Genomic DNA, 15,080 nt, shown 5'->3' on the forward strand with positions numbered 1-15,080 from the left:
AACTGACTGTGTGGCAGGAAGTGTTAATGCATTATTGCTGGAGGCAGATGGTACTGTGTTTGAATATGGATGGAAGTAATCATTTTACAAGTATGTATGATACTTTAAAAATGGGTCTAAATTAGAACACCGAACGTTCAAAATTTTGAGTGTTCTAATATCGACCCGCTGAAAATATCGAAGAAACAGAAAAACTAATTTTTTCCTAGGGAAGGAATTTGGTTGTCCGATTCTGTTGCTTCTGTATTTTCAGCGCTGTGGTGGAAAGTTATGGGTCTGGTTCAGGTAAGTGTGCGATTGTGTGGACGTGAGAGTTAGGGCAGGCTAGGTGAGTTAGGGTTAGGGCACGGGTCAGGTAAGTGTGCGATTGTGTGGCTGTGAGGGTTTGGGTGGGGTAGGTGAGTTAGGGTTAGGGTGCGGGTGAGGTGACTGTGCGATAGTGACAGACCTTAGGGTTAGGGTATGGGCTAAGGTAAGTGGATAGTTAGTGGTGTATGTATAGTTTAGTGTAGGGTTAGGTGTAAGAGTTTAGGTGTGTGTGTGGGTTGCTGCTTGTTTGGTGTGCTTGTGTTGTGTGTATGTGTTTTGGAACAGCAAATTTTTTTCCCTAGGAAAAAATTTGCTATTCTGAATGTTCGATGTTTTAAATTTTCGATTCATAGGGTTCGATATTAGAACACGCAAAATTTTGAATGTTCGGTGTTGTAATATATACCCTTTAAAAACATCTACTTATATTGCTGCCTTTTACTGTTGCTTTGCTTTGATGTGTACCACTCACCATTGTGCAATAATGCTTTAAAGAAAAGAAATGGGGAAGACAGGAAGATGGTGAAATGAGGAGAAAGCAGGGGGAAGGACAAAGTGAAAGCAAGGCAGGAATGGCAGGATGGATGGAAGAAAGAACCATAACTATCCATTTCTTCAAGAATAAAACATGAATTGTGAATAAATTTAGCTGAATTTGGGCTGTCACCTCCAGAGAGAGAGAACTTTGGTGGTGGTGCTGCAGTAGCATTATCGCCTCACAGTAAGACGTTGTCTTGTTCGATTCTCAGCTAGATCGTCTTCTGTGTGGAGACATGCGTGAATGGGCGTACCTTCGTTGAAGGTTGTGCGTCAGAGCCAGCAACTTGGTACGTAAAAATCTACTGCCAATCATTAGCGGACCGGAGTTCCGCTGTGGCGACCCCTAACCGGGAAAAGCCTCTGGAGGTTATCAAAGTGATGTCTGCAATGTTCACCTATTCAGGGGATATCTGTCACACTGGTTAAGGCCCTGGTCATACTATTCCAGGCTTTAGACTTATATTCTGAGTTGGAATAGTCCTGCTGTAGCAACCCGGAACTAAAATTTTAACTAGGATTCCAACAAAAATCTTCAACTCCTGGACACCAGAACACTGTGCCCAAAAGCGCACACGCGCCTCTTCAACTACAGACATGCCTTCCATAGTACAAGCTCAATGTTTAATGAGCATTTCCCACCAGCTGCATTTTATATGGTGCTATTTCCCACCTATTGCACATTTTGTGCTTACTGAGACTGTGCACAGTTTGCTTTTGCACCATTTGAAAACATTGTGCATCTCTTACCATTGCATAAACATGGTAAGCCAAGGTGCACCTGTGTGTGAGATGTGAAGCGATGCATTCCATTTACAAGCAATGCATTTCCAAGATTATTTGATATCCAACCACTTGTGTAACTCTGTTATTCAACTGGGATGGCAGAAATATGCTTGCATGAACGTAGTACAGATTATACCCACATTCATACTTTTGATAATATATGCAGATTACACAAATAAATAAATGAACAGGTAAAAAACTGGCATAATATTAGTGTTGCAACCCTCATATAACTACATGTTAGCATCAGCTACACTATGTCAGGTGTTATAAGTGAGAGTAGATATAATGTGAAGTGGAACAAGAGTAAAAAATGTATAGAATATGCAATTTTTGAACCCAGAATCATGTATACAGTAGTCCTAAATTGCCACAAGAAGGTTGAGAAACACATCTCTGTTGCAATTCATTTGCATAATCTGCAATGTCACAAGAGTAAAAGAAAAGTTGGCACACCATGTACTAGAACCAAGAACCATCTAAACCCCAGACCTAGACTGAACACCTGTTGCCACAGGATTAGCTATATGACATCCACTATATTACTATTCATTGTTAACTTGACATTGTTAGCCACAGAGCCGCATCACTTACCAGGTTTGTGCTATGCTTAGTGGTATTAAATGAATGTATCCCACATCTGTTTTTGGCTGCCTGAGTCACATCTGCTACATGGGTGGTCCAGTTGTTGAAATGAGATAAGCATAGCCAAAGCTGTTTGCACTAAGTGATGCATCATGCAAACACAGGAAGCAAAAATTAACAAAAAAAAATTTAAATTATTATAATAAAAGACAATGACATATCTATGGCAGGGTCCTAAAAACATTTAAATGAGACAGAGGTAGCTAACATCATGGCACCCATGCAAATGGAGAATAGTTGCATGATCGCCAAATCATACACAAATGCACAGTACGAACACATGCACAAATGCATGGATCTCACCATACCCAATAGAAAAAGACACTCTCCTCCAAAAAAAGAAAGCCAATCTGGTGGTCCCCTTCCATAAACAAACTCTACAACAGAAGGAGAAAACTGTTGTGGAATAAGGTGAAGTCCTAAGACTTGAAAAACTCCCTTATAAGCCTGAACAAAAAGTTGAGATCCATCATCAAATCTTCTAAAGCTAGCTATGAAAACAGAATTGCAGCAGACAGTAAAGAAAACGACAAGGCCTTCTATAGTTTTGTAAAGACTCTCCAGGGCAATACTAGGATTTACTCTGAGCTACAGCACAATGGTACCTCCTATAGCAAGCCAACAGATATTGCCAATATACTGGCCAACCAATTCAATGCCAACTTTACCCCCCCACAGGACCAATCACAATGCCAGTAGATTGCCAGGCACTCAGTATTACTGTTGCACAGGTTAAGATAGCACTGTCCAAGGCCAAGAATACAGCTTCCATGGGACCTGACAATATCTCTGGCTGTGTTCTACATGAACTACAGAGTGAAATGGCGCGTGACCTGTGTGCCCTGCTAAATCACCGCCTCACCTCAGGCTTTGTCCCTACCGAATGGCATACTGCTACAGTAATCCTTCTCCACAAAGAAGTAATGACTACAGACCCTGGGAACTATTGCCCCATTAGGCTGACGAGTCCGATAGCCAAAGCTATGTAACGCATCATCATGGACCTAATAAACAAGGATATAGAGAATCTCCAAACTCTTGATCCCACACAGTTTAGTTTTGTGAAGGGTAGATCATGCCTGCTCAACTTCGTCGACTTCTTTGAGTCAGTCACAAGATCTGTGGATGAAGGCAAAGTGGTTCATACTGCCTACCTTGATCTGTCCAAGGCCTTTGATAACATCCCCCACTCAGGAATCATAGAAAACTCACTAAGCTATGCATCAACCCCTATATCACTAGGTGGGTTGCAAACTGGCTCACAGAAAGTGAAAGTAGCTGACTTCAAGTCAGACTGCTGACCAGTCACGAGTGGAGTTCCACAGGGATCGGTCCTGAGTCGTCTCCTGTTTAGTATCTATTTCTCAGAAGTCCAGGCCAAAATGAAAGGACTCTGGCTGACAAAGTCTGCAGACAATTGCAAGTTGGGAGCCATTATTAACTCTTCAAGTGATATTGACATCCTACAGAGAGGCCTCACTGAGATCAACGACTGGTGTCAGAACCATGGCCTTAAGCTCAGTGCCAAACAATGTGTCGTCATCCCCTTGAGAAAAACCCAGTTCCCATGAATTACCACATCAATGGTAGTCCACTGAACACAGAAGGCATTATAAGACATCTGGAAACATAGGTTGACAGCAACATATCTTTTGACCACCACATTGCCACATTGCCACTGTGGTCAGAAAGTCCTTCTATGTGGCACATCTTGTTACTAAGCATTTTGCATCCAGGAAGAAAGAGGTCATTGTCTCCCTCTACTCTTCCCTCATTAGGCCAGTCATCGAGTACAATGCCCCATTTGACATGTACTTCACTAGACACCTGCAATAAGTGGAAAGGCCACAAAAGTACCTCACAAAGAGGATCCTAGGCCTTAAACACTTGTCCTATATGGACAGATTCAAAAAACTCCAACTATTCTCTGTCTTATATCACCTTCTTAGAGGCAATCTCTGCTTGACTTACAAAGCCATGTCTGACCCAGCTCTGTTAGAAATGCTTCATTAAGAAATCCCAATCCCTCTGCACCACATGCTCTAGAGACCTCAACCTCATTACCACAATCAACAGTATGTCCTGGATGGACAGGTTCATATCTCAGACACTGCCCATGCTATGGAATAGACTTCCCATACATGTCAAACAGAACAGCTCACTGGCCCACTTCAAGAAAAATTTTGATGAGTGGATGGGAAATAGAAATTCTCACCTGGGATCACTCCAGTGCCTCTACTCAACAGATGCACCGAGAACTAAGGTTGGGTGGCACAATGCCAGGGTAATCCTATGGGTTAGGCTGGTAAAGGCTCCATGGCCATTAGCCTAGTACATACCTATGAACCTATGAATAAAACAACTGCCAAGCTCCACCTAACTACTTAATAATGGGCGATTTCAACCACCCCACTATTAACTGGGAAAACTACTCATGTACCAACTCTTTTGCTCAACGTTTTCTGGAATTCATAAATTACAATGCCTTGGATCAACTTATCCACCCCTCCACCAGGGGCAGAAATATCCTAGACCTGGTCATTACCAACATGGGCAACCAGTGTTCCACATCAGAGGTCAATTCCTCGCTGGTCAGATCTGACCACAAGCTAATCACCCTAGACATCCACACCCCCCCCCCCCCATTAGGGAAACCACCATAAAAAATTTCTCCAAAGCCAACTTCACGCTTCTTAAGACAGAAGTGGCAAACTTCATGACACCCATGCAGATGGACAATAGAGGTATGACTGCTGAATCCTACACAAATGCACTTTATAATCACTTACATGAGTGCATGGATCATGCTATCCCTAACAGAACCAAGATGCTATCCTCCAAAAAAGGAAGCCAATCTGGTGGTCCCCTGCCATAAACAAACTCTACAACAGAAGAAAGAAACTGTTGCAAAAAAGAGTAAAATCCCATGAATGGAGGAGCTCCCTGTTCAGCCTCAGTAAGAAGCTGAGATCTCTCATAAAATCCTCCAAAGCTAGTTATGAAAAGAAAATCGCCACTGATTCTAAAGACAACCACAAAGCATTCTATAGCTATGTCAAGAATCTCAATGGCAACACTCAGATCTGCTCTGAGTTTCAGCACAATGGCACCAAATATACAGAACCAACTGATATTGCCAACATTCTGGCAGATAGGTCCAGTGCTAACTTTACCCCCTCTCACCCCTAAAGGGCCCATCTGTATAGTAGAAAAATGCAAAGTTCCTGTAATCACGGCTGCACAGGTAAAAACCACACTCTCCAAAGCCAAGAACACAGCATCCACGGGACCTGACAACATTCCAGGCTGCGTTCTACACGAACTACAGAATGAACTAGCATCCCATCTAAATACCACGTTCAACCATAACCTTACCACAGGCTTTATGCCCACTGAATGAAGCACAGTAGTGATCATCCCACTCCACAAAGGGTGAGCCACCACAGACCCCAAGAACTACCGCCCCATTAGCCTGATGAGCCTGGTCTGCAAGGCTATGGAACGTATCATCATGGAACTTATAAACAATGACATCGGTAATCTCCAAACTCTGGACCCCACCCAGTTCAGGTTTGTAAAAGGCAGATCATGTTTCCTAAACCTGACAGACTTCTTTGAAGTGGTCACCAAAGCTGTAGATGAGGGGAAGGTGGTTCACACAGCCTAGCTAGATCTCGTCAAGGCTTTCAACACTATTCCCCACTCTGGAATTATTGGTAAACTCACCAAACTATGTACAAATCCAAATGTCACAAGCAGGCCTCCCAACCATCCTAAATTACTCAGTTTTTACCATGTTTTGGGGGCTCAATAATGGGGTACCACGATTCTAGAGTGGCACCCCTTCATTTCCGATTTTTTTTCATCTATTTTCCAGATTTTCGCGCTTTCAGAGCCGACATCATAAATTATGCTATGACGTTAGCTCTGTCAGCTTGTGTGCGCGCGAATACTGGAAGAGAATGGAAGAAGTTGAACGCAGTATCTGTTTTTGGTTTAGAATGGTGTGGCATCTGTATTGAAAGAGAATCTGGGAAGAACACTTAATCTGCAGAATGAGTTTTTGGGGCTAGCAGCAGAATGAGAAGCCAGGAAGAAATGGCCGGTCTGAGCAGAGCAGCAGAATGAGAAGCTGGGAAGAAATGGCCAGTTTGAGCAGGTACCTAATACAGTGAAGCAAAGTGTGTGTGTGTGTGTGTGTGTGTGTGTGTGTGTGTGTGTGTGTGTGTGTGTGTGTGTGTGTGTGTGTGTGGTTGTGTGTGGGTGTGCATGCGTGTGTGTGCATGTGCATGCGTGTGTGTGTGCGCGTGTGTGCGTGTGTGTGAATGCTTGTATGCTTATTATCTCTCTCTATAGATAGCTAGACAGATATACACATATGTAGGTATTTCATGTTGCCCGTCCAAATGACATTTTAAGTTAAGAACTACTAGATTTCACATCTTTAAAAACTGAAGTGAAAGAAGTTAGATGCAGTTCTTGATTTGCATACCTTTAGTCACTCTGGCCATTCATTGCTCAACATGTTGTTTTACATATCTCCTCAGATAAGTTGTCCTTGTTTTAAGGCTGGATTTTATAAGCTTTTATGTGTGCTGTAGTGATTCTCAACATGATGTACTACTTTCGCACATTAGTGACTTGCGATTGGAAGTATACATAGGTGATCCGGGAACAAGTTCAGTGAAAGAGGAGATGGAGTGCCCCTGTAACATTACTCTGGCCTGAGGTAAAGATGACACAAGTTCTTTCACTTAGTTGCCAGTTAATTGTGGCTGTATTATGGAATAGCTGGGCATAGAGATCTCTGTACAGACATACCATAAATCACACTTACCATAAATCAGATGGATTTAAAAAAGCACGCATACGGTTTCATCCTTACCGGCCCTTCAAAAACAGATAAAATAAGAGAAAGAACAATAGTTTTCCAAGCATGTTTTATAGGCCATGTGCAACCGCTAAATATGACATGATTGTTGGTGGGAGCTAAACTTTGTATCTGCTACATCTGTTCCTCAGAAAGCTAAGAAGAGAACAATTAAAACAATCAATGTCAGGAGAGATAAGAACAAATAAATAGTTATCGTTAGAGTCACCACTAACAATACAAATTACTAAGTACTTTGGAGGGAGGCTACTCAGTAAGTGCTGTCATTTGACAACTACTTCAGAGTTTCTTTACTGTAAAATATGTCTTGAGGTAAGCAGTTTTCCATTCAAAAACGTGTTTTCCATGCACTAAAACATATGTCATTTATATAAAAGCTGCCTAAAATCATAATTTCTTTGAGATTAATATTTGCACACTGCATGACCTTGGCAATAGTACTATAGCATGATGATTTGTTGAACACATTTTACATGTGTATGACCATGGCATGGCTTGATAAAGCTCAGAGGCCACAGGTATTTGCCCAGTGGTATTCATACATCCCTGCCACTGATTCAACTTTATTGTGCCAGTGTGAAGGTTTTTAATCCACAAAGTCCTCTAGTACAATGGTGTGAAATAGCCAGGTACTGGGACATTGCAATGGCTACAGGGGGTCTCTGGTGCTATATTTTGGTTCTGTTCTTCAGTCTGTGTTTGAAAGTTGGTATCCACGAATTGGTTGGTAGTCTGCAGTCCTTTTCTTTCGATTTTACATGGTTTCCGTTTGAAAGTTAGCTAGTATGGCTGGCAATTGGGTTGTTTTCACAGCATTTGTCGCTTGCTCTAGTGGTTTTGGTGGATTTGGATTTTTGAGGTGGAGCATTCCGGGTTGGACATGGCCTTGTATGTCAGGCACATGTCACCTCTGAGCAGACGGTATGCGACTGAATAGAGCTGGAGTTTCTTCAATCTGGCAGCATATGACAGATTTTGGAGTCCTTTATCCTTTGGTGAGGAACTTTGGGGTCTCTCCAATTGCTGCAGATGTCGGGTGAGATACATCCCGAATGGGGCATTGTACTGATCATTGGTCTGATAAGTGAAGAGTACAGGGAACAATGACCTCACTAGATCTGGATGTGAATCCTTCATGATCAGGTGGGCAATGTAGAAGGTCTTTCTAACCACTTTAGCAATGTGAGTGTCAAAGAAAGGCCACTGTCAACCTGGGTCCCCAGGTCCCTGATAACCTCTTCTGTGCTTAGTGGATTGCCACCTATATGGTAGCTTGGGGTTACCTTGTTTTTCCCAAGGGTATGACTATACATTTTTGGCTTAACTTCAGGCCATGGCTCTGGCACCAGCTATCTGTTTCCGTGAGTCCCTTCTGAAGGATATCCGTGTCCGATGCACTTTCCACTATGGCCCAGTTTGCAGTCATCTGCAAACTTTGTCAGCCAAAGTCCTCCCATGTTGGCCTGTACTTCTGAGAAGTAGATGCCAAACAATAGGGGCCAAGGACCGAGCCCTGTGGGACACCACTTGTGACCGCTTGGAGTCTGACACAGCGCCAGCAACTCTAACCCTGTGGGTTCTGTCCTTAAGCCAGTTTGCAACCCATCTTGTGACATATGGGTTTACATTTAAGCTGGTAAGTTTTTCTACAATACCCGAGTGGGTATTGTGTGCCTTTGCAAGGTCAAGGTAGGCTGTATGGACTGCCTTTCCTCATCAATGGCCTTGGTGACTTTTCAAGAAGTCACCAAGTTCAAAAGGCATGATCTTCCCTTGACAAAGCCAAACTGGGTCGGGTCCAATGTCTGCAAGTCCCCTATATCTTTGTTTATGAGCTCCATTATGATCCTCTCCATAGCTTTGCAGACTAGACTTGTTAAGCTTATGGGGTAATTACCAGGGTCCGAGAGGCCACCTTTGTGGAGTGGGACCACAGTTGCCGCGCCACTCCTTGGGCACGTATCCTGTGGTAAGGCTGAGATTAAACAGCTGCCTTATGTGGGTTTAATTCCTCATTTAGCTCGTTAGCACACAGCCGGGACACCATCCGTCCCATTGATGCTGTGTTTTTAGCTTTAGAGAGAGCAGCTTTCACCGCATTTGAGATGTCGGGAGGCTACACTCGGCTGGGATAGTTATCTCTCCTTTAGGGGAGAGGGGTGAAGTTTGCACTGAACCTGTCAGCCAGTATGTTGGCAATGTCTGTGGGTTCAGTGATTTTTGTATCATTTTGGACTAATTCTGAGCATATCTGTGAGTTCCCACCCAGGTTCCTAACATAGCTGAAAAAGGCCTTATGATTGTCCTTGAATCCATGGCAATTTTTCTCTCAAAATTGGCCTTAGTTGATTTTATGAGTGCTCGATTTTTTACTAATAATGATCAGGGGTGACTTCCTTTATGGATTTTGTTCTATCATGTAATAGCTTTCTCCTCTTATTGTAAAGTTTGTTAATGGCTGGGGTCCACCAGACTGGACGTTGCCCTTTGTGGAAAGAGTCTTGGTTTTATTTGGGATTGCCTGATCCATGCAGTCCTGGAGGTGTTCATAGAAGGCATTTGTAAGGGCTTCCAGGGTTGTGGTTTCCTGACTCAGGGGCCTTGAAGGATACCACACCAGTCTTGAGTAGTGTGAAGTTTGCTTTAGAGAAGTTCTTCACTATGGTCTTTTGTTTGGGGTGGGTGGGATGTAGGATCAGATTCACACTTGTGAGATTTTGTCCCCATGATTTTATAGTTAAGACTACTGTTCCATCTTTAAAAACCGAAGTGAAGGAAGTTAGTGAGTTCTTGATTTGCATACCTTTAGTCACTCTGGCCATTCATTGCTCAACATGTTGTTTTACATATCTCCTCAGATAAGTTGTCCTTGTTTTAAGGCTGGATTTTATAAGCTTTTATGTGTGCTGTAGTGATTCTCAACATGATGTACTACTTTCGCACATTAGTGACTTGCGATTGGAAGTATACATAGGTGATCCGGGAACAAGTTCAGTGAAAGAGGAGATGGAGTGCCCCTGTAACATTACTCTGGCCTGAGGTAAAGATGACACAAGTTCTTTCACTTAGTTGCCAGTTAATTGTGGCTGTATTATGGAATAGCTGGGCATAGAGATCTTTGTACAGACATACCATAAATCAGATGGATTTAAAAACACTTGCCTCACGGTTTCACATCCTTACGGCCCTTCAAAGTCACTTGTTGTATGTAGCCATATCTCTCTCTATAGTTAGCTAGACAGATATACACATATGTAGGTATTTCATGTTGCCCGTCCAAATGACATTTTAAGTTAAGAACTACTAGATTTCACATCTTTAAAAACTGAAGTGAAGGAAGTTAGATGCAGTTCTTGATTTGCATACCTTTAGTCACTCTGGCCATTCATTGCTCAACATGTTGTTTTACATATCTCCTCAGATAAGTTGTCCTTGTTTTAAGGCTGGATTTTATAAGCTTTTATGTGTGCTGTAGTGATTCTCAACATGATGTACTACTTTCGCACATTAGTGACTTGCGATTGGAAGTATACATAGGTGATCCGGGAACAAGTTCAGTGAAAGAGGAGATGGAGTGCCCCTGTAACATTACTCTGGCCTGAGGTAAAGATGACACAAGTTCTTTCACTTAGTTGCCAGTTAATTGTGGCTGTATTATGGAATAGCTGGGCATAGAGATCTCTGTACAGACATACCATAAATCACACTTACCATAAATCAGATGGATTTAAAAAAGCACGCATACGGTTTCATCCTTACCGGCCCTTCAAAAACAGATAAAATAAGAGAAAGAACAATAGTTTTCCAAGCATGTTTTATAGGCCATGTGCAACCGCTAAATATGACATGATTGTTGGTGGGAGCTAAACTTTGTATCTGCTACATCTGTTCCTCAGAAAGCTAAGAAGAGAACAATTAAAACAATCAATGTCAGGAGAGATAAGAACAAATAAATAGTTATCGTTAGAGTCACCACTAACAATACAAATTACTAAGTACTTTGGAGGAGGCTACTCAGTAAGTGCTGTCATTTGACAACTACTTCAGAGTTTCTTTACTGTAAAATATGTCTTGAGGTAAGCAGTTTTCCATTCAAAAACGTGTTTTCCATGCACTAAAACATATGTCATTTATATAAAAGCTGCCTAAAATCATAATTTCTTTGAGATTAATATTTGCACACTGCATGACCTTGGCAATAGTACTATAGCATGATGATTTGTTGAACACATTTTACATGTGTATGACCATGGCATGGCTTGATAAAGCTCAGAGGCCACAGGTATTTGCCCAGTGGTATTCATACATCCCTGCCACTGATTCAACTTTATTGTGCCAGTGTGAAGGTTTTTAATCCACAAAGTCCTCTAGTACAATGGTGTGAAATAGCCAGGTACTGGGACATTGCAATGGCTACAGGGGGTCTCTGGTGCTATATTTTGGTTCTGTTCTTCAGTCTGTGTTTGAAAGTTGGTATCCCACAATTCCATTGGAGTGGGTGGGGTTGTGTAAATATGTATGCACATTTTACATTTATCAGTGTACGGATTTGTGCTTATTTTTCATGGGCCTTGTCCAGATTTTTGATATTTCCAGGTTGAGAGGTATGGTCACAAGATGGGTTGTCAACTAGGTTGCTGAAAGAACTCACACTGTGAAAGTAGTAGACACCAACTCCAACTTCAGACCAGTGACAAATGGAGTACCACAGGGTTCAGTCTTGGGTCCTAGCCTGTTTGGTATCTACTTCTCTGAAGTACAGGCTAACACAGAAGGTCTTTGGCTAACAAAATTTGCAGATGACTGCAAACTAGGAGCCATAATCAAAACTCCTAACGATATGGACATCCTACAAAAGGGCCTCACTGAGACAGATGCCTGGTGTCAAAGCCATGGCCTCAAGCTCAATGCCAAAAAGTGCATTGTTATCACTTTTGGTAAAAACTCTGTACCCATGAACTTCCACATAGGCGGGAGTCTACTTAACACCAAAAGTGTGATAAGAGACCTTGGGACACAGGTGGACATTAGTCTCTCCTTTGACAATCACATCGCCACAGTAGTCAGGAAATCCTTCTATGTGGCACACCTCATCACAAAAGGTTTCTCATCCAGAAAAAAAGAGGTAATTGTTCCTCACTCCTCATCACTCATTAGACCCATTATAAGAGTACAACACCCCTTTTGGTATGTACTTCACAAGACATCTACAACAACTGGAAAGGCCACAGAAATACCTCACAAAGAGGATTACTGGCCTCAAACAGATGCCCTACACAGACCGTCTCAAAAAACTCTAGCTTTACTCCATTGCATATAGCCTACTCAGAGGTGATCACTGCCTAACATACAAGGCTATGTCAAACCCAGAGCTGTTGAACATGCTCCACTTAAAGAAATCCCAATCCCTCTGAGCTACACACTCTAGGGACCTAAACCTTGCCACCACAATAAACAGAACATGCTGGAGAGATAGATTCCTGTCCCAGAGACTTACCATACTCTAGAACAAACTACCTATCTATATCAAACAAAGCTCTTCATTAGCACTCTTCAAGAAAGTTCTTGGTGATTGGATGGGAGATAGGAAATTCACCCTGGGGATCACTTATGTGTCTCTGCTCGACAGGGGCACAGGAAAATAAATTTTCTTGGGTGGCAAAAGCCAGGGCACCTTTTTGGCTAGGGTTATATAGGCCCTTGGGCCAATAGCCTATTACTTACCTATGAACCTATAAACTTATGCTGTCACACAGTCATTGAGTACAACCAACCATTCAACCTTTCGTGGACAGCAACCTTGTAGAAATCTGCTATTCTTATTCATTTTAGAGGTCTCATGGCCAGCAATCTTACATGGAAATGCTATCTGTATTCCCAAAGAGGTTTCGTGGCCCAAAACACTGATGTGCACCACAACACCTTGTTTCATTTATAGGCACCCAGGCAGAACATCGTGTACACAGGAACACTCCATGAAAGCTCTACATGAAACCTTTTACTCTTCACTAGCACCATATCTGTAAATATCCTCCTACGGTCCAATCAGTTGTAATAATAATGGTAGGAATCATGATATTTGCATAGGAATTGTAATGAAGTTAATTCAGTATAGTAACTGGGATCTCATAATGCCAATCTATTGGCAACTTGTTACTTTGTTTTTAAATTCCCTGTTAATTGTGCAATTTTTTATTTTGTATTCTTGTGACTTCCTGCATTTATATTGTATATTTGTATTTTTGTATTCTTGTATTCATATATTTTTCTGGAGCTTTTCTCCTCAGAACTCCATTGAAAATGGGTTCTTCGAGGCCCAGCTGAACTATCCTGGCAAATAAACTGCAAATAAATAAAAAAATCAATAAATAAAAACCTACATGGAGTTTATTGAATCCCGGGGTATATATAGACTAATAGAACTTTTCTTCCTGGGCCCCTCTGAAAAGGGGACTGGTCCAGGAAAACCTTCCAGGTAAACAAATGTAAATAAAGAAAATAAATAAATACAATTCCAGCATCCACTGATTATAGTGTCTTACACACAGAGAGATGAAAAGTCATAAAATACCAGAATATGCGAGCAGAAACAAGAATAATATGTAAGCAAGATACCCAGACAGTTCCCATAGCAGTAAGAGCAATGGGTCTAATAAAAAATAATTTCCAATTTTATTTAAATATACTACCAAAGCATGCAGCCCTGTACAAATTGCAGAAGGAGGCAATTCTGAGTACATTGTTGATACTGACAGAAGCACTGTTGAAGAAATTAAACCCGGATTTAAAAACTATGACTATGGCCCAAATATCTCCACAAAATATAAAAAATATACATGCATTTTGTTATGAAGACACTAGCAGTGCCATATCCAGTGGCATTCATGGATAAATCCCTGACTGTGGCTCAGGCAACATGAAGTGAGTGACCAATGACAGCTTGACAATCTTGCAGGGCAGAATGTGGCACTGTTTTACCACTTGGGTAAAAAGCCAAAGGACTGGGAGTTATACCCATGAAACATGAACCTGTGAGCACATACCAAGGTACATATACATATAAAAAAGGGGATTCCATCTGCTGAGGCATGCTCACTTTGACTGACATCATTCAGGACAGCTCAGAGAACCACCACAAGAGAGGAGGATGCCATACCAGGGATGAGCATGTTCCTTCACAGAACCAGCAAGATGGCTCACTCCCCTTTAACCTAAATCCTACCTCTTGGATGGACTGAGTGAGCTACCGAGGCAGAAATGAATGACTTTGTAGGGCTCCTTCTTAGCCTGGGGTAAACTTGGTCTCATTCATACTAAAGGAATGGGCTGGTTGGGTGCAAGTAGAGAGGCCATTAGATGAGGTTTTATGAAGAACAGATAAAAGACACCAGATGTCTTATACTGAAACAGGACTGAGTTAATTGATTTTCAAGGTTAACAGAAGAGCACATCTTTTTTTTTTTCTATACAGCAAAGCAGTTCTTACAGAAGTTTGTCTTCTTGCTTAAAGAATCCTCCGAGTTAGACAGGTTGTGATAAGCAAGAACATTAGCAGTCACTATACCTTTATGTTGAAGCAACTTTGGTAAGACAAACAGTTCAAATTTATACATGCATTTCTAGAGTATTTATGTATTTTTTTGCTTTTGCTTACTGAGAAGTGTCCAAGTGAGTGGCAGAACTTCTTTTCAGCCAAGAACCAAGGAAAAAAGCTCCAAATATAAAAGATACAAAGTGCAACAAATAATATAAGTGTAAATATACAACTCATTAGAATGGCAATAGGTAAACTGGAATTTTATATTATCCAAACAAGAAGGTTGCAGGAAATAGGTTATTGGGAGTCATGAAGGCTAGTCTGAGCAGGGATGTTAGTGAAAGGGTCTCTCATATTCTTCTTTTAACCCAACTT

The sequence above is a fragment of the Protopterus annectens genome, chromosome 1.part1, assembly GCF_019279795.1.
Source record: "Protopterus annectens isolate FY-2018-M chromosome 1.part1, PAN1.0, whole genome shotgun sequence".
NCBI lineage: Eukaryota > Metazoa > Chordata > Ceratodontiformes > Protopteridae > Protopterus > Protopterus annectens.